At 37.2% G+C, this 26,984-nt stretch overlaps 1 protein-coding gene across 1 annotated transcript in view; it reads left to right on the top strand.

Moving 5' to 3' along the window:
* Positions 1-26,984, top strand: part of CADM2 (cell adhesion molecule 2) — a 575,572-nt gene that overhangs the window by 418,147 nt on the left and 130,441 nt on the right. The window lies entirely within an intron of this gene.

Below are 26,984 nucleotides of genomic sequence, written 5' to 3'. Positions count from 1 at the left end.
CCATGGTTTCAAAACAGGCTGCCACTTTTGAAACCTGGAATGTTTGTGTTCATGCGTTTTAAAAAAGATAACATGATAAAAAGGACCAGGAGTCTATTAAAATATCTTGACAGCTATTGTCTGCTTGAATATGAAAATTACATTTTAAAAATGTATTACAATGCATTAGAATATTATTTCATTGCAATAAATTAGTAGAACTACTCCCACTTCCAGCATTTATTTTTCCATTTCTTAGCAGAATTAAGGGAGTAAATGGCTGTATTGTAGAGATGGTTAGAAAGTGTAGGAGTTTGCATTATATTGTGCTGAAGTGTGGGTATGTGCAGAAATTGAGTTTACCAGCACTCAAGCTAAATGGAGAATGAAGCTGATACATTGGTATATGATGAATTGAAGCAGTAGTTGTGATGACACTGCTCAGATTACTCTGTAATGAAGTTTCATGATACTCAGGCTGCTGGCTATTTTTGTTTTAAGTGGCAAAGAATATTTTATGAGTGAGAATCCCTTTTTTTTTTTAAGGGGGGGTGAAGTTGAAAAGAGGTGCAAAGAGAAATTTCTTATATCCACACTCTCTGCACTAGTTGTTTACGGGGATGAGCCAAACTTCCTGGGATTTCTGAAGAAAATGGACCTGTTACATTAAATTCTGAACCCGTTGGGTTTTTTTGAGACAGCTCTTGGAGCAAATGATAGCAAGAAACAATTGGAGTGCAGGGAAGGGCAAGAGGGACAATACACTCACGATGATAAGCGGTAGATCCCGGAGCAGTGGAGCTCAGCATTGTACATCATAAGAAATGTGAAGGTAGGCAGAAAAAAGACATTTTGTTTTTAATCAGGAGCACAGCAAGGAGTGTTCCTTAGGGAAGGTGAAGGTTATTTTTTTTTTTTTTTGAGAAACTATGTGACAGGCAAGAATGCTGATTGTTATATCACGGCGTATTCAGTACAGTGGAGTCATAGGAATAAGAGGGTCACCAGACAGACCAGAACCGCAATGTTTTGTCATATAAGTGATTGTTAAATCCAAAAAAACCCTGAACTATGGAGAACAGAAAGAACTGACTTTGAAAACTGAATTTTCACCTGATATTTTCAGGTCTGGTGAAAATGATGCTTCTCAGAGGAAAACAGCAACATTGGAAAATGTTGAAGTGCAAATATTTAGAAACGTCATATCAGTGTATAAATATACCAGTATATAAATGAGTAGCTTTAGGATAAAAGCATAAGAATAGTTATGATTAAAAGGGAAAGACAATCATGGAACATTCAGATATTCCCCAGACAAAAATGTGCGATGTTGGATACAGAAAAAGAAATAATTCACACCATAAGTGTAGTCATGACTTTGTATCTGGAAGACAAAAATCTTCCAAGGGCAAAGCAGAAACCCCTGAAAACGTGACAGTATCTGCGTGGCACAGTGCCATGAAGAGACATCTGAGCTAGCTAAGATATTGCAGACAGATCTGTGCAGGTTCCAAAGGGTTTCTCCAAGCAAATTAGATCAGCTGAAAAAAACATTTTTAGGATGGCTCATAGACACAGATGCAACTTAACACATTTAAAATTTAAGATTCTGCACCACTCTGGTAGTGGTACTGGAAACAGTCAATCAAAAGCTGACTTTGAAACAGGAACTGAAATGAAATGCAATATAATCTCAGCAGTCCTACCCTAACAGCAGGTGGTACAGTCACTGCCATTCCAGCTGCTTTTAGAAGGGTTAACGTAGAGATTAACAGTCAGTAAATGTTGCAGGAATAAAAAAAAACACAGCAGGTCAAGGAGAAATGTAGTTCAGAGTGATTCAACAACACATTTTTAGAGAATTACCCAAGTGGATGGAAAAGAACTCCAAAGAATATGACTGAAGGACAGTGACTGTCAGGTAGGAAAATATTAATGGAATAGGAAAAGCCTCTTCTATCAGCATGATTCAGAATTCCCACTCTGCCTTACCTAGACCTGAGACAACTAGATTGATTCCAAACCTGCTCCAGAACCTGGTTTGATAACAGAGCTCTACCTGTGGGCTCCAGCCCTGTGTCCTCTGAAATTACATCTTCTCTGGGAGACGGAGGCATGCCAGGTTGTGGAGACATTTCCATCTTGCTCAGGCAAATAGGGTGGAGATATCCCAGAGATGTTCTGTCCCCACAATGCTGAATTAGCAGGGTTTAGGAGCCTGTTGGCTCAGGGAGATAAATCCTCTCTGAGTTAGAGCTGGCTGCAATACAGTGAGTATGAGCATCCCTGTAGCAGGCTTTTCTCCACACACTTAGCAAGGGTGAGGACAGCTTGTGTCTCTTTTCACTGAGTATGTTAAATATATATATAATATACCCACTAAAACAAATTTGTAAAAGATGTGTACTAAATCTAAGAGAAATTTTTGAACCCCTCCTGTGCATTAGAGTCACACCTTGTCATGTGGATAGAAATTATGCTCTATTAGCAAAAATAGAATACCATATTTCAATGTCTGTCAGCAGTGGGAAATAAATTAAAGGCAATTTTTACCAAATCTAATACCAGATGTTATGAAGCCAATCCAAAAGCCAGATGAATATCTTACAGGAGGATCATGGTATTAAGGTCAGGCAAACTGAGGATTTTAATATATCCAAAGATTTAAATAAAGGCAGTAAATGTATGCTTTCATAGTGCCTGAATGTGCCATTAAAAATAATACTGTTTTCAATTTCTGAGGTGGAAGCATGGGATCTCCCATTATTAGAAGTGCTCATCTTTCCTCTCCCTTTCTGGTAGAAACTTATTTAAGGAACATGATTGTTTCAGCACAGAAATTGTAACAAATCATTGTGTCCTGGATCTTTAAGGATCTGTGTGCAGAAAAGTAATTGCTGATGAGCTGCTGATATGGGGTGAAAATCCTCAATACCTCAGTGAGAGACTCTGCAATGTTCTGCTGTGAGCCAAAGAAAATAACTTTAAATTTAACTGAAACAAGAACTGAATCAACCTGAATGAGATTACTTTCAAAGGCTTGTTCTCTGGGTAAAAGGAGCTTGAGGAAACACAAAAACCAAAAGGCAATTGTGTAAATGGAGAAGAGGAAAAAACAAACCAACAAACAAATAGCAGAGAGAGTTTAACCTCATATTAACAGATGTTTAAAAAAAAAAAAGGTTAAAATGCCTTTAACAGTTAATCTACAATAAGTAACAGGTAATTATTGGCATTTATATATTCATTGTCAAATATCAATAGGTTTTCAGTATGCTGTTTAGATAATATCAAATAATTACAAAACTGGGTAAAAAATTAAGCTTCTGAAATCTAAAATAAAACCAAGGTGTAAAATAAGTGGGTAGACAGTAACAGAAATATTTTTTTAAAGAAATAATGCAGATGAGAATTTCCATCTTGGAGTCTGAGATGGTGAAAAGCATTTCTTGTATGTGGCAACTATATTAAGTCTGGAGCAGAATCCCAAGTGCCTACTATTTCACTGAGATACATCCAAAGCGTTGGAACAACCATTATCTTTTCCTTCCTTGAACCTCAGCTTGGCTTTGGAAGCACAGGCCCATTGATCAGTCTGATCAAGCATTTTAAGTGTAACCTGTCACAAGCTGTTACTGTTTTGTTCCTATCTGTAGCTCTATTGTCCAGCAGCAGCCTGAGAGAATAATAATGTCATGCAATTACACTGATGGCTCGCATGTAGGTTAGATGGAAGGAAAGCAACTTAAATAGAATTTCTCATTATTTAAAATAACATTTAGAAGCAAAAAATACAAAATCATCTTACTAGATGGGTCTTCCCATAAGGGTCATGACTTAGTTTATTCCAGTAAACAAAAGCTTAGTTTATAAAATGTACAGTGCAATGTACAGTCTTAGCACATGTGTATTTATTTCTTTTTCTTCATGCAGGATGTGTTTCCTGACATTCTTCAGATTTTTCCAGTCTTTTTTTTTTTTTTCCCCTAAAAAATAAAGCAGGTATCATTTGTATCTTCCCATTCCTGAATGAAATTATCATTAGTCTCAGTGCAAGTCTCATTCTTTCTGTTTTAATACCAAGGTTGTGCTGCTTATTAGCACAGAGGAGAAAACTTGTCTGCATTGAACTGTGTTCAGAAAATGAGTCAAACTTGAGCAGACTTACATGATATGGGTGCAGAGAATTAGTACTTATATTAATTGTAAATAATAAAATAAGTGCAGACAAGGCTTAAAATCTGCCTCCTTAAAAGGAAGAAGAAATTCCAATGACTTGCAAGTCAATCCATAGCATATGATTCTCAGAATAGTACTTTGAAATCCTTTTTACCTCAGTTACAGAGACAGTAAATTGTGTCAGCCACTACAACAGCAGAAAGGAAACAGTGGCACTATTTATACTGGAATCAAACAGTTTTGGGTCTGCGTGCTGTTTGAGCAATTGAGTGGTGAGCAAGCTTTAAAAATGTTATTGTATTATTAAACATACATATGAATAATTCAATCTCTTAATTGTCAAAGGTTGCTAAGGAGAAAAAGAACAGTCACATTCCATTTCTTTTAGCAGCATGATAGGAAGTTTTTGTACACAATTAATGCAATGCTTATCTGAAAATAAGAGATATGGTCTGAGAAGTAAAGAATTGCCTCTGTTGAGTTGAACCATGGGGAATTTCTAGAAGATTTACAATTGTACTGGCTCATTGCTTAATCGGATGGCAGAAAGATGTTCTCAGTATGTATTCCTTTCTTTAATGAAAGAGGTGATTAACCCATGCCAAATGCTGTCTTTAAAGACTTTTTTTTCTCCAACTACCTAGCAAAATTATATTTAATCCATCTGCAGATGCACAGTATGTTCTGCTGATATAGTTGATAAAAGACATTTTTGTTAATTTTTAATTTTTGAACAGTAAATGTTTATCACGGTCACATCTTGTGAGAAAAGCAGAAGAGACATGAAGGACTTTCTACAAATGAGCTCTTGGCCAGTCTAGGAGCAGCACTCTAAAACACCTCTGTCTCCAGTTGTCTGCCCTGCCCCACTGCCAGATGTTATTTAATGGCCTTGTGAAAGCAGCAGCAGAAGGGAATTTGCTCTTTGCCAGCTCGTTTCTATCTGATTTTGTTCCTTTGTTCTGATTCTGTTATGGGAGTGGTAATTGCTAGTGCTGGGAATAGAATCCGAGGCTGTTCCTTAAACCACCATTACTAATTCCATCAAAGCACTTACGCCACAACTCAGACTGCTACAGAATAGCTCTGCTCTGCAATCCTCAGCTCTGCCTGGGGAACTCTCCTGACAGTTCTGATCCACTGGAAAAGTAGAAATGTCAACTTAAAAAGTTAGACTTGTATCTGCATTAGTCAGAGCTTTCTTAGCAACTGACTCACACACACGGAATTTTCTCTCTGCGCAGATAAGCCAGGATTGTGAATGGGTATTTTTTTTCTGACCTGTTGAAGGCTTCAGTTTCCCCTTATTAGCATAAAAACATTTTCTTATCATTTTCTTCCTCAGCGCCTTGATGCTGCCTGGCCAATGTTTTGAATTTTAAATGGCTGTTTCCCCATGCCTGAGCATCTGTCAGGGTGGGCAGGGTGGTGGGGCACGGAAAGGGGAGGGCTTGTTCCTTTTTTAGTTTGTTTCAGTGTACAGTTTCGTACTGGAATTATTCTTGCACTCACCTGGGAGGGTCACCTTAGAGCTGAGGCAAGTAGGAGCCTTGAAATCATGCGAGGTGCTGTTCCTCTCAGTCAGGAGGCTGAGCACCACCTGAGGTGTTCTTGTTAAAATACCTGTGTCAGCCTCTGTTCACTAGCTCTTGGGGAAGTGTTTGAGAGACCTCATGGGTGCCAGGTCCTTCTGTCTGACAAGGATCCCTCCTGCGTGTTTTCCAGGTAAATTGGTTGCTCACCAGTCACAGTTATAAATAAAGTATCAAGGCTTCACATGAATTACACCTGACTGATCTTTCACCCCGAATTAGCTTCTGGAAAAGACTATGAAAAGACAGCATTTTTGACAGTGAAGGACAGAAGATGTCTGAAAAAAGTATTAGGCCACTGTACCCCCACTTTCTGTAACAGACATCCTTCCTTAGTCATTAAGACACCTTTGTTTGTCTTTCAGGCATAGCTGTGGATTGGTGCTTAATAAGCTTCTTTGCTGAAGCTTTTGAGTGTTAATAATGAAACTTCATGTCTCTTTTAAAGTTATTCTTCTTCAAAACTGAACTGCAGTGAGATCTGGATTTGCTGTTTTTCAGGAAATATCACCATTTTAATATTCTTCTCTTCAAAATGTATCATTAAGTATCAAACTTGATCTGGGGGAGGGAAGAGAAATTGCCTGATGTAAGCATATTATCTTTTAAATATAATTTTAAAGTGTCTATTTCAGTTCAGTTTTATAGGTATGGAATGGAAACTTGTTCTGAACTGAAATATCAATCTATGTTCAGCACAAAAACAAAACACGGCCCTGTTCCAGCCACTATGGAGAAACTTAATTCCATCCCAGCCAAAACCAGCACACCATTCTAGCATCACAAGTTTTTGGTTTTTTTTTAATAGAAAGCCATTTTAAAATAAAGTTTTAAAATAGAAAGTAGAAAATGAGGCATTACTACATCAATTAATTAGTGATTTTCTCAATATGATGATTTTGTCAATGTGGGCTTTTTGCTCGTTTTGTGTGAAACACATCAGCCTATCTGTACAGATCACTGATAAAGCATCTTTCCTTTCATTGGCTCTATTCAAGAGCCTCTTATTGGAAAACTGAATATAATTTAGAGTTTGGTTTTATTGCCTCACATGCCCATAACAAGCGAGGTCCATTGGAACCATGGAAAGGTCTGCTTCAAGAATCAGGTTCATACGTGTAGGAGTTGACCTAAAACTGAATTTCACCCTCTTGGGAAATAGGGGTAAGGCATAAACCTTGGCACTACAGAGCACACACCACCAGCACAAACTTCTTCTTAGAATGACTCTTCCCTTCAAGTATTACCTTAGTGTCAGAAGAACACCCCATTCTGACAGAGGGGAGCTCAGGGCCTGGGTCAGAGCTGTGAGCTCATTCCCTGCTCCATCACAGATCCACTCAGGGCTAAGGCACCTGTGAGTGCCTGGCTGCAGAAAGTGAAGGTAATGTGTACAAGGTAAAGTGTTGCTAAACAACATTACTTTGTGTTGTGGAAAGCTTTACTAGTAGGGTAACTGCGTATTTTGGTTTCTTTTTTGTGCCAGTTTCTGGGGGGATTTGTTCCTAGAAGAAGAAAAGATGTCACCTGCTTTCTCTCTGGGGCATCTTGAGGTTTTTTATGCTCATTTTCAGAAAGCGAGCAGCCTCAATGGGGACAAAAGAAAGGTACAGTTTACAAGTCCTTTAAACATTTTTTTGCCTTGCTTATGAAAAATTGTGCACACCTGTCTGCTAAAATAGGAGGGTAAAAAAGCAACGCGTATCTTTGTTTTGATGCCCTGCTCTTTTGCTGAACTCTTCAGCTCCTGAGAAAATGAAAACTATGGTATGGAACATGTTGTGGCTTTGTGTAAAATAATCTACTTCTGTAGTGAGTTAGACTTTTAAAATCCAGTTTGGTTTGAGTGTTGAAGTTACCAAGGACGTGCATACTTTTACCCATTTACAGATGACAGTGTGCTAAGCAGAGAGACGTATTTTATCCATTCCTGCCAGCTACATCCTTGCTTTATTACTCACATTATTCTCTGACTGTACTGCAGTTAAGGTGATGTAAGAAAAGTTTATTCCAACCATATTTCTCTGTTCTGCCTTTGCTCCTCAAGCCAGAGTTCATCATCCCAGGATGATGCAGGGCCACATCAGCACACAATGCAGAGGCTCCTGACGACAGCTGGAAATGCTCTCCTATCATGTTATGTTTGAACCACTTCTTTTGAGAGGCTGTAGGGGAATTCAGAAAAGTTAATGCAACTCAGGTCAGCCTGTGCTATTTCCAAGGTTTTTAAGCCTGGATGAGCTTGGACTCATGCTCCAGATCGATGTGTCCTAAAGTGTATATCATTGCTTTTTCAAAAATGAGAGGATTTACTGTCCAAAAAATGTCAGCCTTGCTGCTGAAGGCTTTAAGAGGTGCAGTTCATCGATGTTTAACAAAATCTGCTGGCAATGATGATGTCAATTTGCAAGGAGGTAAGTTAAGGGGTCTGCGTACAATCTATCAGTGCACTGCACCTTCCTCAGAGGATGGTTTTTACACTGGTCAGTAATAAACTCACTTTGCTGAAAAAAAAAACCCCACGCCCTTATTAATATAGATTTTCTCTTTCTGATTGTGACATGATCTTCCCTTTTCTTCTAAGACAGTCAAGCAGCCTACATCTGTGTTTATGTTTTCAAACATGGCAGAGAGTAGCAAGGAAAAGATCAAATGGCAGTGATATGAAAATGTCCTTATTCGTTTTATGTGCTTTGCAACAATTTTGAAGGAAGATATTCCAGCGGTCATATTTCCTTTCCTTCTTTTATCTACAACAATAAATGGGTATTTTTTTACATCAAGCTGATCAAGGCACAGTGGATCAGAGTTGTCCTTCAAGTTGTTATAGAGGTGATAAGGATTAATTTCTTATTTTAAAATGTGCAAATTATCTCCTTGTCTGAGAGCAGTATGTCACCAAGCCATCCCCCCATTACCACGGTCTAACTTATGATAAAAAGGGTCTTGCATCTTACTGCACGGGCATGACATGAAGGAGACCTATTAGTAAAGATTTAATAGGCCTGGAATAGAGGGTAATAGAAATTGAATTGATGTAATTTATGTGGCACTGAAAACAATAACATCTGAGGATCTTCAAAGGTTTTCCTTTCCTCAGTGGCTAGAAATGATCAGGTATTTTCAAGTCATGCTCCTGCAAGGGGTGTGCTGTCAGTGAGGTTTTCTTAGACTTGTTCTGGGATTTTGTGAGTGTGCATTTAATCTAAAGTGCTGGAAGAAAAAGCATTTTTAGCTGGTGCTCCTAGTGAATTGTACTATATGATTGCACCGTCATTTAACTCACATTTTCTTCTTCCAAATGCTCCCTCATTATTATGTTGTCCAGTTCCAATCTGTTTTAAAGAAAGTACGAGTACCAAATATCTATAAATTCGTGGGTATTAGGAGCATGGAAAAAAGTGATCTAAATATATTCTGCCACTGCAAGAAAGGCAGGTAGAATTTTTTTTTTTCTTCTCCACTTGAAGAGGCAGAGACTGACCAGGCAGCTGAGAGAAGAGAATGAGGCAGCTGTAGACCAGGAGGGTAAGTCCCAATTCTTTCTTACCCAGCAGGAAAAGATGGACAAAAAAGCTGAGAATTTTTATAAAGGGGTAAATTAAACAGAGCAGGTGTGAATTCTTGGGATTTCATGTTTCATAAACTCTTTGCTGAATAATTGACTAAAAAACCCACAAAGAGCTAGTTCTTTAAAACTCTTTGTGTGTTCAAGAAATTAAGATATAATTTATCACTCCCAACAGTGCCTTATAGGCAAGTTTTGTCTGTGACAGATCAAATCATGACACAGAGTAGCAGATACAACTCTGCCCTCTGCAGTGGCTTTAACTTGCTTATGTAAGGAGGTAACGTGGTGCTGCAATTCTAAGTGTGAAATTGTGCACCAGGCTGCTGAAGTCTGTACTACACAAACGTGAATATGTTCTCTTTACTGGAGCTCTGCTGGAACCTTATTCATCTGCTGTTGAAATAAATATAAACAAGTGCTCCCTGCAAGACAGGGTTTATTTCCAAGATAACGATCTTGACTTTCCTTCTGAAATTTTAAGCAATTTCACAACAGACTAGGAAAAAAGGAGCTATTAAATATCCATATTAATGATATAAACTGTCTGTGAAAGTAAAATGGATATTTTGACAGTGTAAGGTTGAGCATTCTTACAAAAAAAGAAGTACAGTTAAAAGATTGTGTAAGTAATGAGGATTTCACCCACTGCTAAAAAAAAATCCTTGGGGTTAAACAGAAAATCAAAACCATTGAACAGAATAATTCACTATTTTATGCTTAAAAATTATCAAAACCTACCTTAGCCATGTTACTACTACCAGATTGCAGCTTTTTGGACTTGAATACCAGGCTTGAAAAATCACTTTTTTGATATGCCCTCCACCAGAAACAGGTAGTTGTCCTTGTTGTTATAGTTGTTATTGTTATTATTACTACTACTATTATTATTATTACTATTATTATTGTTATAATATTAGCATAAGAAGTGGGAGCCTAAAAGGATTAAATGAATTATAGGAAACTTTACTTCTCAGTTTATGATGTTATCTTTTTGAGGTTAAGATAACAAACCAAATCTGCTAGTTTGCTTTGAATCTGTGCTATACTTGGCTGTGATGTCATGTTTTACAAGACAGACTTTTATTTGATCATTGCATGAATGGGAGCCTTGTGATAGTTTTTAGGAGGAGGATGATGATGATAATGTTGGAGATTTACTAGCAAAAATTTTGAACGCCTATACACCCCACCAATTTAAAACCCAATTTAGTTTTAAATTATTATTTCAGAATACAGGTGCTGAAATTGAGTATTTTGGATGAGATGGACATTATTGGGACCCTGGCTGTGACCCTTCCTACAGCATTTACAAGGTGCAATTTTAGTTGAACAGAAAGCTTTTAACATACTTTAGAATCTTTGAACACCTATTTTTTGTCTGATTTTTTGTTTTAATATATAATTCTGAGATGGTGATACAAAAGATGTACAACTACATTGGGAAAATTGAAGTGCCTCGCTCTCACTGCAGACAGATCCACTTCACTGTTCCCCACCAGGACCTTCTTTAGGAAAAGAATTTCTGGCAGTTAGCCATACTTCAAATGGTGCTTGACATCAGGAATTGAGTTTTGCATCCTAATCCTAAAACAAATGGACTCCTAGATGATAATTACTTGCCCCAGGCGCTGAGGCAATGAGTTTCAAAGACAGAATGAAAAACCAGGAATCCCTGCCTTGTAAGTACCTTGATGCACAAGGTATTCTCCCAGATATTTTCCAAATAATAGTTTATAGAAGTAATTGATATAGCAGTAGCAGTGCATTGTTTTTGATTGATGAATCATATTTGTTTATATGCAAGACCTAGGAATTACTTACGAAGTTTCTGTATTAAGGCCCTTTTCTTCACAGGCAGTTTAACACAGCATGTCAGTCCTTTTGTCTTTTGAGGTAATGACTTGAATCTTATTCTGTAAGTGTCATCCAGAGAATAATTATCTTTGTGTAACTATTCAAAAACAGAGTTTGGTTGATTTCTTTTAGCTTGACAGCCATGTTTCTTTGGTTCAATAAATGTTATCAGGCATTCTTTGGCTGCTCCTATTGCATCAACTTTAATTAGTTTTTGATTGCTGTTAATTTCACAGCTTTTTCTCCTTAATAAATTGCATCAAAAATGCTTGAGTTTTTTGTTGCATCAAGTTTAATTAGTTTTGTGCTTTGCTTACTCTGTTTTGCTTGCTCTTTTTAAAGAAACTCCCCCACAGCTTCTCCCTCTGAATACATCTGAGTCACTGATTCTGATGTTGATGATTAAAGGAGATTTTAGAACCTCTGATCATTGAACCTGTCTCTCTCCAGAACAATGAGAACTCTCCTGTCTCACCAGGTTGTTCTGGTGAACATGGAGTGTCACAGAAAGGTCACCAAAGGGCTTTGTACACTGGTGCCATTTGCAGTGACATTCTCACGGCACACCAGCAAGAAGAACTCTTGGGTTCTTGATCTCAACAAATTCATGCTGTAAACAAGTTGTTTATTCTAAACAACTCAAAAGGAAAGCAATGCCTTCAAACTGAAACGTTCAAGTGAACTGCATGTTCACTAACTTGTGCCAGTGCTGGGCTTGTGCTCTAATCCTTTAAATATAATCAGGTGCTTCTGGAAGGCCATGTTTGGTGGGACTGATAGGATATTTCATGAGAACTATCAACCCCCACCCTAATGTTCTAGTCCTAAAGAATTTAAGTTCAAATGCATAGACTTGGAATTAGATTCTTGTCATTCTCTAGTTTTTCTAACTCATCACTTTATGGATAAAGTTTAGTTGTCACCAAGCTCCATTTAACACATTTTAAAGATTGTCTTTTTAATCTCACATCATCTGGAAGTCTCTGTGCTCCTTGTTGCTCTCTTCATTTTTGCACAGTTTCACTGAAGATTTCTGTAGGACTCAAGATTTTAAGTAGTGAGTGTCCAAATGGTCCTCAAAGAACACCAGGAGGTGAGATTTCAGTACTCTATTCCTTTAGGCTCCTTCTTTCTGTAGAAGAATGTGGGGATTTCAAAGAGAAAAGGGAGTCAAAAGACATACCTGGGAAGAAAAATGGGGAATGAAGAAGGAACATAGATGGCTTCAAAGGAGATCAGAAGAACATCTAAAAGAACACTGTCAGAAAGAAAAAAACTCGTCTTAAATCACTTTGTGCTACTGTAGGTATCAGTAGCAGTATGAATTCTGAGTAAGACGCTGTGAGGACAGAAACTGGCTGAGGGGAAACTGATAATTACAGAAAAATTATTTTTATGCCTAAAGTGCTGTGTTAGGAGTGATGAAATGTGGTGTTGATTTCTCTTCCAGTCAAACTTTTCTTATGTAGCCTTTGGTGAATAAGATGGGCTATCATCCATTTAGGATGGATGGAAGGATTCATGTCTCAACTTTCTTTTTTTTTTTTTGTTTGCTTTTTTGTTGTTTTGTTTTGTTTTTTTTGGTTTTTTTTTTGTTTTGTTTTGGTTTTTTTGTTTTGTTTTGTTTTTTTTTTAATTAATGAAGGCAATAGTAAGGTTTAGCCATGTTTCTGCAGCATTTCTCTGGTTCAAACATGAATAAGCATTAAAACAAATCCTACTTTGATGATTTAATATTCAATGCCGTCTTCCATCTGAAAGTTTCCAAATTTACATTTCTAATTACACAGAAAATATCTTTGACCATCAGATAAAAGATTTTGAGGGCTTTGATCACTTCTTTAAAAAAATATTGTCTCTTGATAGTAACAAGTGCTTTTTGCATCTGTTCCTTATGAAATTGTGGTCTAGAGAAAATGAATGTTCAGGATTTTTTATAAGGGTTTTTCTGGGGGAGGGGGATTTGACAGAGAGTGAGAAACACTTGCCTCTCTGGAAGTCTAGGGAGTTGGTCAGGTGAGGGTTTTGTTTTGTCAAACAAGCACTTTTGCAAATATGGCCATCAATCTCTTTCAGCTTCTGCCTGATGCCTGTGCTTTGGAGGATTGAAATGTCTGTGCCTTCTTTCTCTGCTTTGCCTCATATATATGTATCATTATATTATACCTTTGAGGGCAGGGTATCTTCATCTTTGTTAGTGCACAATGACTCTAAATTAAAGGTGTGGGTTTAGCTATCCTGTAACAAGCAGAGTAATTGTTGTTTTCTTAGCAGCTGCCTTTGAGACTGCTTTGTGTTATCCAAGTGGAAAGTGTGTAGATATATTGGATAACCCACAGCAAATGTGGTAATATGGGTTATCTTCCATATAGGTTCTTTCAGAGTTTCTGTGGTTTCAGAGAGGATGGATTATTTAGTTCACATACAAGGCTTTACAAGTAAGCTTTTCTCCATGTGAATTTATGAGTTTCTATCTCAGTATTTCCCTTAGCAACATCACATATAAAATTATTGCCAATGTTTAAATTGCTAATTTATTCTGAGCAATGGCAACAAGGCCCAATATTTGAGGTGTAGAACTGGAATTTTGGAAGTCATACTATTACCATAAAACTTAGTTGGCATTTCTAGCATTCAGAGTCTAAGAGCATTTTGTTACAGTCTTCTGTTAGGAATGAATGAGTTTTTCACAGGAGCTTTCAGTATGTGTCTTGCAACATTCCTATGAATCAAGTCAGGGAATAATCAGATGTGTGGGACTGACTTCACTGCCTAAAAGCAGTGTAGGTTCTTCCTGAGTTAGCTGACCAGTAGATGTAGGGGAAAACTCACAACAGATCTGCAAATAACAGAATTTTAAAAATAATAAATTAAAAAAAAATAAAAAAAGGCAAAGTACTCTGTGTTTAAAGTTCCTTCTCAGAATTCTAATTCCAGATTTCTGGCTCCTAATGTCTCCTGATGCCACAGAGGAATTGCTTAATGATGGTTTCTCTATCACAACCTTTTTGAAATGTGATCACTTCCCATCAGTGAGGTTTCCAGGCTCAGCCATGGCACTTTTCATTTGCTTTCCTCTGTTTTCCCCTCCTCTGTTAAATGAGCTCAATTGCCCCGTGACCAGACTCAGCATGCTGTCTTTTCCTCAGAAGTATTTTGGCTGTGTCACAGAAATTCTCCTTTGTTAATGAAATTGAGTAAATAATTTGTAGCAATTTTAATGCAGCAGTTTGCTAAAGTTGCTAATTGAAATGTTTCCTGTGATTTTGTAGCAGATGCTAAAGGTCACAGATGTTTCCATACCAGAGATTTTTCTTCTTTATGTATATGTAGAATCAGTGTTTCCTTTTCCAAGAAGGAAGATCTGGCTAGAAGCAAATATTTTTTCCAAGGTAAAAATAAAATTTTAGGTCACATGCAAGTAAGGTGGTTATAGGCTAAGTTGCTGTTTAAGGGAAACATATCAAGAAGTAGTTGAATGTTGAAGGTGTATATTTTTATATTTGGGGATTATTATTTATGGTGCTTTGCAGAAAAAAAAAAAAAATAAAAACCAAGCAGGGTAAAAAGTGGAAAGGCAGTGGTCTAGGGAGGTTTCTTTTTTGTTTTACTTGCAAGTTGTACATGTTTGTATGATGTGGTTGGAAAAAACAAAATAGAATTTTACATAAATTCTTAATATTGCCATCCCTGAAATACCAAACTATACCTTAAAATCCTAGTTTTTTTGAGACTTTTTAATTCTAAAACTAAAAATCTAGAATGTTGATAATGTCAGACCATCACCAGGTTTAAAAGCTCTCACATGAAATTTGCACAGAGAGCTCAATTCCAGCAAAGCATCATTAAGTGATGATAAAAGGCAGGGGGAGAGGAGTAATACTTATTATAAAATTTCAAACATACTTTTGAAAGAGCTCTTTAGTAGTTGTTTTCCTAGGCAGGTTTGGTTTGTTTTTTTTTTTTCCCCTCTCATGCTTTTGCGATGGGTAATAACTTGAGATAAGAAATGCTCAAAGAAACTGTAAATACTGTAGCAAAAGTATTAACACAAACAAAGATGTGCTTATTTTCCTGAAGGCTGTTTCTGGGGGTTATCGTGACATCCTTTCTTCCTTTGACCAGTCATAATGTGTGGAGTCTATTTTTCTCCCTCCACTTCTAAGCTTTGGCATTATATACAATTTCTTGTACAAACAGGATCAGAAAGAGTTTCCTGGGTTTTATTTGTAATGGAAAGTTTATCCTTTTTTATTACTTTCACTATTGACTCTTGGTGTGCTCTTGCCTCTCTACAAATGCTGCTGAAATAGCTGTTGTCATCCATTCTGTGATAGGTTTTGGTTGGACAGGTGCTTTAGGGTCAAATGATAGCTCATTCAGTCAAAACTGTGGTAGCAACAATTGCCAGCCTCAGGCCAGTTCCTGAAGCTCACATTGTCAGGGTTGCAATCCATGACTGCTTGTAGTTCTGAAACTTCCACCAAATGTTAGTCTTCATTAATTATAGAGATATGTGTGTGTGTGTGTGTGTGTATTTATATATGTCTATATATGTGTATATATATATGTATGTGTGTGTATATGTATGTGTATATATGTAGATATATATATGTATGTGTGTGTATATATATATACACACACACATATATAGATACACGTATATATATATACCTACATATATATATATGTATATATATAATGAGCTCTCTAAAAAGCTCTGGTGATAAACTTCCACCCATCTTCTAAACCAGAGGATGAATGTGATAGTACTTGCTGTCAGGAACTGATTAAACTTCAGTGACTGCCAGAATCTCAGGGTTCAAACAAACACCTGGTATTTTCAGCTGCTGTTTATGGGATTAATTCATGAATGAATTAATTCATTGAGTAAGTTAATCCATAGGAGTTGACAGTTCCACAAACTCAAACACATCTTGTGTATTTCCTTCTTATGCTGACAAATTCCCTTCATCAGAATATATTATTTTAGAATTTAATTTATAGTGTATTCATTTTAATATTTTAAGTAATGACATTTTTTAATGCAATTTCCAAAAGTGAAGAGTTTATTTTCTTTTTAGAAAATCAGGAGGGCCAAATTACCCTGTAGGAACTTCAAAAATGTTTTGTTAAATTCTAATATTAAATGTTAAATAATTATTTGGATAGCTCATCAGGTTGTTGGGAAGCTGTATCCACCAAAATCAAAAGGATTACACATTAATACCCTAACCCTGAGAATTTAGTTGGTAAAATCCTGGCATATTTTTTATTGCAGTTCTTGAATTCTGAATTTCCCTAAATTATCAGCTCAAATAAGGACAGAATATAGTCAAGTGTATGCAATTTTTGCTTCTGAACTTCTTTTTTTATAAGTGTCAAAAGAGGCTTCATCTTACCCTCTTATCTATTTCCCCTTACAAAACAGTCATTCAAATTTTGTACCAACAGTGTACAGATGATGAAGCTTTGCTTGTCTACTGAATGAGGCACTGTTCTATTTTTCCACAAGTCACATAAACAGGATAATATTTTTATATTCATTAATATTTTAATGAAAGCTTCATAATTATATGGACCATTTTATTTTCTTACAATATGCATTTCCTTAACATTTTTTACTGATGCTTACTCAAGTAGATAAAAGAAAGTAATACAACTCACAAAGAATATTTGAGAAGTCTACAACTAAAATTTGAATTTGTTGTCATAACATTGTTTATCTTTACTGAATGTTGTTTATAATTTGTTCCACTTTTATTTAAGTTATTTTTTTATAAATGTGGTTACTGTTGTCACTTTCAAGATTAACACGTACTAAAAATAGTGACAGTGGCATTAAGAATTGCCATGAGGCTCTGAAGGATTTTGTGACTCAGTTATCATCCTGGGGTAGGACTTTTTCTAGAACTTTAACATTTCAAGTTTATGTGCCCATTTTAATGTTCTTACAGTGATAATAAGATATCATCCATATGAGTAAGTGTTTGCATGAAGTGCTTAGAAAAACTGGCACAGCTGGCTTGGACCTTATCCTCTGCCATTAAATAGCTTTTAAAACATCTGCTTCCCAGCTGACTGAGATTAAAAGGGAAGACTTTTCCACAGGCTTTTCCAAAGCTTCATTCTTTCTATTCTCTGAATGGTCCTAATGTACTTCAGTTAAAAATAGGGATCCCTGAAGCACTCAGGAACAATGACTTTAATTTTTGTGATGAATTTCAAAAAATTTATGTTGAGCATTAATAAAACCTGTGTGACTCATTATGACTTTAAAATATAGCAGCCATTGTCATAATGGATTTTTTTGCTTCTAAATACAGATAGAATAGTAATATTTTATATTGTTCCCTCCATTATTTTAGTACTCTACACCCTCATTTATCCTTTTTACAGAAATTAAGCATGCTTTTAACATCTGGGTATCCAAAACTTGGATAGACTTAGAGTTTTACAGAAAAAAAATCCAGATGGATCATACATTAATCTAGGAATTCTACCTTCTTAGTAGGCGCTGAAACAGCCTAGTATTAATTGCAAATGCAAAAAGAACTCTTCTCCCTCCTAGTTATTAGTTATTATTAACTGCTCCCCAGACAAATTTATTTCAGAAGTAGGTCTGTCAATATTGTCAGACATTTTTATCGGCTTCTCAAAGTCCCAAAGTCACAGAATGGGTCAGGTTGGAAGGGACCACAGTGATTCATCTGGTCCAATGCCCCTGCTCAAGCAGGGTCATCCCAGAGCACATTGCACAGGATTATGTCCAGAGAATCCTTGAATATCTCCAGTGAGGGAGATTGACTAACAGGAGAGTGAAAAAAAAATATTCTATATCAACAAGATAGTGGTACCTCTTTAAACTACTTCTAAAATGTATGTCTCAATTCTTTGAGTTATAATTTTAGAATAGTTGGCATCTCTAACAATCTCTGTGCTGGCTCAAGGACAAGTTAAAAGCACTGTTTTTTATTGTTTTTTCCACCATCATACTGTAATTTTCAAAAAGAAAAGGCTGTTAGCCCCACTCCATTCCATGAACAGGCACAATCCTTGTGGCATTATCCAAGTGCTCTTTGAAGGGTCCTGCAGTCACCTGAGGTCTGCCTGCCTGGAGTTAGAAATACAGGATTTATACCTTTCTGCCCTCTTGGGAAGAGCAGGTGAGGCACTTCACAGCAGGTGTTAAACCAAGCAAGATATTAAGGGGTTACTCACCTTTTGTAAGGAAAAATCTATAGATTGATTGATTGATTGATCAATTGGTTGATAGGTATGTTGAAAGAGAGCAGGGCTCTGCATGAGAGAGCATCTGAGGTAGAAAGTATTTGTGTAAAATTGCCTTCTCATTGCGTCAGAGAAATAAACCATTAGATAGTAGCCAACTGCAATGGTAATTGATAAGCAGCTTAGCTGGTGAGCTCTCCTCATCTATGTGAAAAGAAGCAGTATAAAAGAGCATGTGCCTTTCATTATTTTGGAAGCAAATCTGCAGTAGCTATCTTAATTTTTGTAAAGGCTAAGGAGAAAATTATGAATCCAAATACTCACATTTTTTCCTTATAACAATTTTTAATAGGAAAAATAGGAGCCAGGGCTGTTATAAATACATAGAACTCACATGCCCATACTTTGCAATAGTCAGTGCAGTAAAACAGTGCTGTTATACAGATTCTGGAACAGTAGCAAGTCTTTCATAGATTTTGCATTAGTGGAGTGTTATGAATTCCTAGGTCTTAGATATTACCTAGAAAAAGTTTTTAAGTTGAGGACCAAGCATCCAAATGACTTGTTGAAGCAAAGTTCTAAAAGTTACTGTGAGCTTCTGCATTGCAGTACTCATGATATTGCCAAGCAAATCAACTGTTCATTTAGAGTACTTGTAGGAAAGGAGATTTCTCACATAGGAATTAAATTTAGGGAAAATGAAAAGAATTCATTCTCTCTCCCTGCCTTTTGGAGCTTCATACAAAAGAATGAGGAGATGCTAACATATGCATCAAATGTCACCTCTGTTTCAATTCTCTCATCTGCTTAATGCATAATACTTATCATTAGGTAAACCTTAGGGAAAGGGTTGAATGTATGGAGATGGACCTTTTCATCTTCTTTCATTTGGCAGCGTGGAGCATGAATGCTTGATGCCCAAGTGTGTCATTCATCTGACAGGTTCTGCTGACATGGAATGAATCAAGGCTGGCTCATCACAAAACAATTTTAGAGGACAGCAGTTCATTCAGTGTTCTGTGATCCCAGTGTTTTCTTTAATCACATCTGAGGATGCCCCTCTTTGCTGCTTTTTTTTTTTTTTTGGATAGGTATTTGTAATAGCCCAATGCAGATTGCTGTGCCCATATCCTGTGTGACCTGAGGCAGCTGCACATTTCTTCTGAGAGCATGACAGTCTTATTCTCAGCTCCACCTTATTTCCAAAGATTATACAGTTGGTTTGGTGATGTCTTAATTTAAGAGCTTTAGGCACAAGGAAATGAGTGATGTATTGAGTAGGTTTTTTGGATAATCTTAGGCCAAAGTGGTGTTAGCTGAGGCTGGACAAGGGCAAACTCATCTTCATAGAATCACTTCGTTTGGAAAAGACCTCCAGGATCACCAAGTCCAACTTTGACCAGTCAACACCTTACCAACCAGACCCTGGCACTGAGTGTCAGGTCCAGTCATTTTTTGAACACCTCCAGGGATGGTGACTCAGCCTTGGTGAGGCTGAAGACTTTGCCCACAAAAATATGACATCTGTGTATTCATAAAACATAGTTAATCTATTTCTTCACTGAATTCTGCCTCCGTTCCAGTTCAAGATTTTTATTATTTTTGGAAATACTTTCCTAGTGTTTTATTCAGTTTAATTTTGGATTTTACCCACACAAGATCATCTGGTGTTTTTCTACAGAAATATTCTCTCGCCAAACTCATTTATTTAGGAAACCTTCTATTCTTACTTAGGCTAAAGATGTAGTTCATCCCAGAAAATAGCCCTCATTTTATCTATGGTTAGCTAAAACAAGAAACAGACTTCTAGCTAGAGTGAAAGAAATGTTATCAGCTTGTCATTTCTTACAATCCCAGTGTCATCAGCCAGAAATGCATCCATTATCACACATCATGTCTTGTACGTTGGATATTTAGGATAACAGACCAAAGGATCAACTGAAAATGCATCACTGAGCTCCTTAATCCTTATACAGTTGTGGATACTAGAAATATGATAAGAGAATGAATAATAATCAAGTGTGCATTTTTATTCTAATAGAGGACATTTAATTTATTTCTGATTAAATTGTGTCTGAGTCAATCAGAAAAATCCAGTGTTATTGGCAGGAAACATCTCAGAGATTGTGTGTTGTGATGTAAAATTTTATTTTCATACACTCAATATCTTTCAGTGAATTGAAGGTCTCATTAATTAGTAAGAGTTTTATAAATATTTTAAAAAGAAAAAAAAACCCCAAACTGGCACTTCTTCTGTGGCTTTGTTACAGAGAATGCTTTTTCTCTTACTTTTAATGTACTAAAATTTTATGAAGAAACAAAAAGAACAATTTGACAGAGCATGCTGTTTTCATGGCATAATATAATTGCATAACAGTCACAGAACAGGAAGAAATAATTAGACTACTAGTATAAGTATCATCAGAAATAGAAAACTTGTCAATTTTCATAACATTTTGAGAGTAACTGAAAAGATTGAAGAAAATTAATAAATGTAAGAGAAAACTGGGATTTTGCCTCCCATGGTTATTTTGCACTCTAATGGAACTATGGATTCATAGCATTAGCAAAATAATTATCATTAGAAAAGGAGGTAAGAGTCAAGAGCCTTCAGTCAAAAAATAAAAGGAAATGGTTCAATAAACTAATTAGTAAAATATTTTTTTCACTATTTGGTATATTAAATATGGATTGTAGAATTGTACCTCTGAGATGGTGTTTTTAAAAAAATATTAGAACAAAGCCCTGCTACTTTATTTACAAGAATGAAATCAGAGCCAGACAGAGTGAATTATTTGCCACTCAGTATTCTACTCATGGGGTCAGTTTCATGTACACAAGTTTTTTATGTACAAAAAAAGACAGTTTAGAACAGAAATATATTTGCAGAGGGAAGGAGGGACTGAGAAAAAAAAAACCCAAACAGATGGGAGAAAGACAGTAGTGAACAAAGATTCCTTAAAATATCTGCCATGAAATTATTTGCTCCTGTTCTTGTTGCCAATTAGGAAATTGTTGTCTTTTGCAAATTCTGAAAATGAAGTGGGTTTACGAAACTAATGTTTTAAGGTGTCTAAAGGGGAACTTCAGCATTAACACAGGCCTACCAGACACATATTGTTATATAGGGGAGAAGACTGGGCATCTTCCCTTGCTGTGCAGTCACTGTGTCTGTGTCTTATGCAGGCAGCATTGCTCTGAATTCATTGTTCCATCTCCTTTCCATGTCATACCACAAGAAATTCGATTGACATCTGAAATATCCCACTTTAAATTCAGATAGTTAGTTGTCAGAGTGTTTCAGTTGTTAAAAAAGTATTTCCATGGATTTGTATTTTCAACATTGTTATTGAAATAAATCAAAAAAAAAGAACATGTGAAAATATGAGGAGAAAGAGACAGGGAATCTGAGCCATGACAGGTTATGTGCTTTTCAAATGTCTTTAATGCAAGTGTCCCAGAAAACATGCAGTTATTTACTATTTAGTTCCCTTTGTGTTATCTTTTCTCCTAATGTGCTTGTCACTCTAGTGTGAACAAATGGCAGTTTGCAATGTATTTAAATTGTGTGAAAGCCATGGCCACCATTGTCTTGGCCACCACCATTTTACAAACCTTGCAATGACTATTAAAGGGAAAGGCTAACGTAATAACAGTGCAATTAAACTGAAAGCACAATTGAGTAATTAAATTGTTACTACAGAAAAAAAAAATAAAAATAAAAAGCCTAGATTAAGGCTGAGTCCTCCTTCTAAATTCAGATACCTTCTTTAGAATGCGTGGTGGCTTTGCTCCTACTCTGTACTTCAGCACACTGTAACAGTGCAGAGACATGAAAGTAGAAAAAGGGAAAACAAAAGGAATAAAAAAGCAGAAGGTAATAATAAAGAGGCAGAATAAAAACCAGGCTAGCAAAACTGTGTAAAACAAAACGCATTTATGAAGTACAGTGACATAAGAAAGGAGAAGAGAATGAAAACATAAGGCAGGAAAATAGCATGTGGAAAGGAGGCTTGAAACAACTGGAATAATCATAAAATTTTTAAGGCTTGATTTATCAAATCTAAAATGGCGTGCCAGCCAGAGAGAGCAAAGTAAAAGAAGAGGCATTATTATTCAAGGAGAAAGTAACTCAGAAGCTTTTGAGCAGCATAAATTGCATTGAAATAGAACAGGACTACTCTAAGATTATTGATGAAGGATTTTATGTCACTAACTTCCTATTCAATGAAAGTAATATAGTCTAGTATACCCTTGAGATGTGTTTTGAAGAGCATTTCTTGCAAAATCAGTGCTACCAATATTTAATGTGAACTAGGGAAGTCATGATTTTAACTTCAAGGAAAAGAAAAAAGTTGTTTTGAGCATACCTACAAGTACTTAAGGGTGTTTTTTTATGTATTTATATATCCATCTTAGAGATTGCATGTCTACATTGCCTTGGAGTTTGAAAGATAATGTCATGTTTATGACGTTTCTTCTCCTAAGCACTGCCTTCCTCAGTGGCCCAGAACATTTGCATCATGCAGGTCTCCATCTTAGATAAAAACCAGGTAAATCTTGCAAATTCTCTTGATCCATCAGTTAATCTAATGATAATTCATCAAAACTATGCCCTTATCCCAACCTGAGTAAAATGCTGCAGTCCTCTCAGGGTGCTTCTCCCTTCCATTCATCTCAAAAAAAGGAGAAAACAATCTCAGCAGTTAAATGAAGACCTATCTAGGCTATCATAAATATAATTTCTAAGTAAACATGTCCAATCTCTGTTTCTCTGTGAGTTAGGCTACCTTAGGATACAAAAATCCTGCACAAAGCTACCTGCCATGGGGCTAATATGCCCAAGGATCTGCTACTTGAGCTGCAAGTCCTTGAGGAAATGTGTTATGCTGAAATTCTCCCGTTGGGAGCAGGAGGTGAGTGAAGGTGTCCCTCCCAGTCAAACTGTGACATACTTGGACCAAAGGCTGCCATAGGCAGGAATTGCCTGGTAATTGATTGCAGCAGGGCTTCCTGCTGATTAAGATGCTTCTTGATGTGAATAATAGTGACAGATTGTCTTTGACTGAAGGAGTGTTTAGTTGGAAATGTTTAGTGTCAGTTTTAGAGGGCTCTCAGTGATCTTAGCCTTCCATCGGGTCATAGAATAATAGAAAATGTTGAGTTGGAAAGGACCCATCAGGGTCATCGAGTCCAACTCTTGGCCTCGCACAGGACACCCCAAAAGTCACACCATGTGCTCTCAGGAGTGTTGTCCAAATGCTCTCTGAAGTCAAACAGGCTGATGCTGTGACCACATCCCTGGTTCAAACACCTTTTCCTGATATCCAGCCTAAATGTCCCCTGACTCAGCTTCATGCTGTTTCCTGTCACTGGTCACAGAGTGAAGAGGTCAGTTCCTGCCCCTCATGAGGGTGTTCAAGAGCACAATGAGGTCTCCCCTCATTCTCCTCCGGGCTGAACAGACCAAGTGACCTCAGCCATTTGTCAGAAGGCCTCCCCTCCAGTCCCTTCACCACCCTCGTGGCCTCCTTTGGACCCTCTCCAATGGCTCCATGTATTTTTTATATTGTGGCACCCGGAACTGCCCCAGGACTGGAGGTGATGCCACCCCATCCCAGACCAGAGTGGGCCGATCCCCTCCCTTGCCCAGCTGGCAATGCTGGGCCTGGTGCTCCCCAGGACAGGGATGTCCCTCCTGGCTGCCAGGGCACTGCTGGCTCAGATTTAGCATCCACCAGGACCCCCAGGGCCCTTGCCATGGCAGTGCTCTCCAGCCTCTCATTCCCCAGGCTATACACACAACAAGGGCTGTCCTGTCCCAGCTGCACAATCCAGCACCTGCCCTTGTTAAACTTCATGCTGTTGGTGATCACTCATCTCTAATTTCTCAAGGTCTCTCTGCCCTCAAGCAAGGTGACAGCTCCTTCCAATTTAGAATTGTTGTCAAACTTAGTATTCCTGTGAGTCCTGCATCCAAGACATTAATGAGAATGTTGAAGAGAACTTGGCCAGTGCCATCTAGAACCCCCCTCGAGCCCAGGTCCAGTAGTGTGGAGTAAAAAGTGCAAACAGCACTGGTTCTAGCACTGCTACAGTGGGTAACTTGCCTATGGCTGGCAGAAGTTTTGTAAAATACAACCATGTCTGAGCTGCAGAACTGTAGCAATCAGCTCTGTCTGCTCATGTCAGGTCAATATGAGACCTGTCTGCTAATTCACAGAGTAGTTTTCTTTCCCCTTTGAAAAGTAATTAAGCTTATCTGTGATGTATATTCTCTATGTCAAACGATCTTTTATGGTGCTTTGGCTCAGGTGGTCTGATTAGCAAAAACATCACCTTGAAATGAAAAATGGAAAATAATTTCTGCTTTATCTTTCTGGTTATAGACATAAGAGTCACTTTTTATTCTATGCTGTAAAAACTTATTTGAAGAACTATTCCCAATATGATTTGCTGATATAATGAGCATAAGAAAACTACTTAAATATAAAATAAATATTGCAATAGATGAATGATGAAGACTGATCAAATATTTAGGCAATTAATGGTCCTGTAAATCGTTACTGTGAATTCTGATGCACTCTTGCTAGTCCTGCTGGACAATTATAATCCACTTTGTAATGGCATAGTACAGTATCTGAAGAATAAAAGGTTTCCTTAACGTGAAGGTTACACATAATTAGTTACAAGAATAAAACAGTTCTCTGTCTTGTGGGGGTTTTTTTTCAGCAATCAATGTGCCAGTAAAATCAGATTCAACTCAGTAAATAGGAAAAAAAAAACCTTGGAAATTTCCCACAGTGAATTACAACATTGCTGTGTTAGTGGGAAAAAAAGCCTTGCAAAGAGCCTTGAAAAATGTCAGTCAGGAAGCAGAGATACCAGCTGAGATATGCAGCCAAGGGCAGGACTGTGCAGAAATACCAGCACAGGTTCTTGGCGTGGTATAACCACATCACTGTGCTTACACTGCTGTTGCTGAATTCAGCTGCTGCAGCCTGACTGATGTCAGATCCCTCTGCACCCTGCCATTAGTGGCATGCTGGCTCTGATATTCCTCCTGTGGTACTGCATTTTTCACTGCAGAACCAGCTTTGGTGGGGACTGTACTGCTGTTCCTTCCTATACCTGATGCATTCTTTGTGGCACCTTACTTTGAGGCTGTTCCAAAGGTCATGAACAAAAGCCACAATCACCAAGAAGTACATTTGTATGCAGAAACACATTTTTATTGTTTATTACATCCTGATTCCCCTGACTTCTGCCTACAGCTTAGCCTGGCTAAGTCTTTCAGGGGACTCTTTTAGTCCAGCCCCATGCAGTGGCACTTTGCCGTGTCCAGTGACATTCCACATTTGCAGTGTGTGTTGTTCCTGTGCATCCAAAGGGACCCTGAGGTGGTACCTGCTTCAGCCAGGTAACAAACACAGTAATAAACTGCTTCCCAAGTGCTTCCCTCTCATCATATTGAGCATTTCAGATGCCAGGCATGCCCAAAGAAGGAAACACTTCTCTGGGACTGTTCATGTACCAGATGTTGCTTCTGTGGCTGAGGAGCAGAGAATAGCTGGTCCAGAGAGTTGTTCTGGATCAACAACACCATGCACATCTGTGGCAATTGCAGTTTGTAGTTATATTTAGGTACAAGCCACGGAAAAATGGAATAGTGTTGTCCAGATTTTCCCCAAGGAGCTCCAGGCTGTGGAAATGGCTCCCAATTCCTATTAGAAAAAATAGAGGTCTACCAGTCCTTAAAATATCCTGAATTATAAGGTTTTTTTTATTATTCTTTGTTGGGGAATTTTGTTTCTTTCTTTTTCTTTTTTTTAATTGTGGTTTTTTACCCTGTGAGATAATAAGTTGTGGAGCTCTGATAGTTGCGATGCTATGACATGGGTTTTTTTCCTACTTTGAGTTTTTTTTTATTGTGGTTTTTTACGCTGTGAGATAATAAGTTGTGGAGCTCTGAGATAGTTGCGATGCTATGACATGGTTTTTTTTCCTACTTTGAATCTAGTTTGCTAATTTACTTGATTTTAAACATTCTCAGATTATTTGATTGGCAATAAATTAAATTAATTTCCCCAGGTCAATCCTGTTTTGCCCATGATAGCAATTGCTGAGTCATTTCTCCCTGCCCTTATCCTGACCCATGAGCCTTATGTTACATACTCTCTCCCAGGAATACAATGTCACTTTTCTTTTTGGTTATAACAATAAATCATGTTTTCTTTAGCTCTTTCTTCTTTTTTTTTTTTTTCCTATTAATGGACCCAGTATCTCTTGGGCTGCTAGTAAACATCATGTGCTTTTCTGAAATAGAAGTAGAACATAAAACCCAGGTTTATCAAAGACTTTACAGACTGGCATAAATTTTGAGATAAGAGTGTTCAATTCCTACCTCTAAGGCATTTTTTTCATGTCTCATTTTTGTCAAAGCCTTTTAGACCAGTTTAGAGCTATTTTATTCCCAGTACCAGTGTTTGTTTACATGTTGCATGTGGCTGTGAGTGTAATTTGCATTTGATGTTGTAAAAGTTGTTAATATTATTTTAGCCAAGCACTTGAAATTTTGA

The sequence above is a fragment of the Onychostruthus taczanowskii genome, unplaced genomic scaffold, assembly GCF_017590055.1.
Source record: "Onychostruthus taczanowskii isolate IOZ18803 unplaced genomic scaffold, ASM1759005v1 scaffold67, whole genome shotgun sequence".
Taxonomy (NCBI): Eukaryota; Metazoa; Chordata; class Aves; order Passeriformes; family Passeridae; genus Onychostruthus; species Onychostruthus taczanowskii.
The sequence above is the reverse complement of the archived record's forward strand: the minus strand, read 5'-3'. Positions and strand labels throughout refer to the sequence as shown.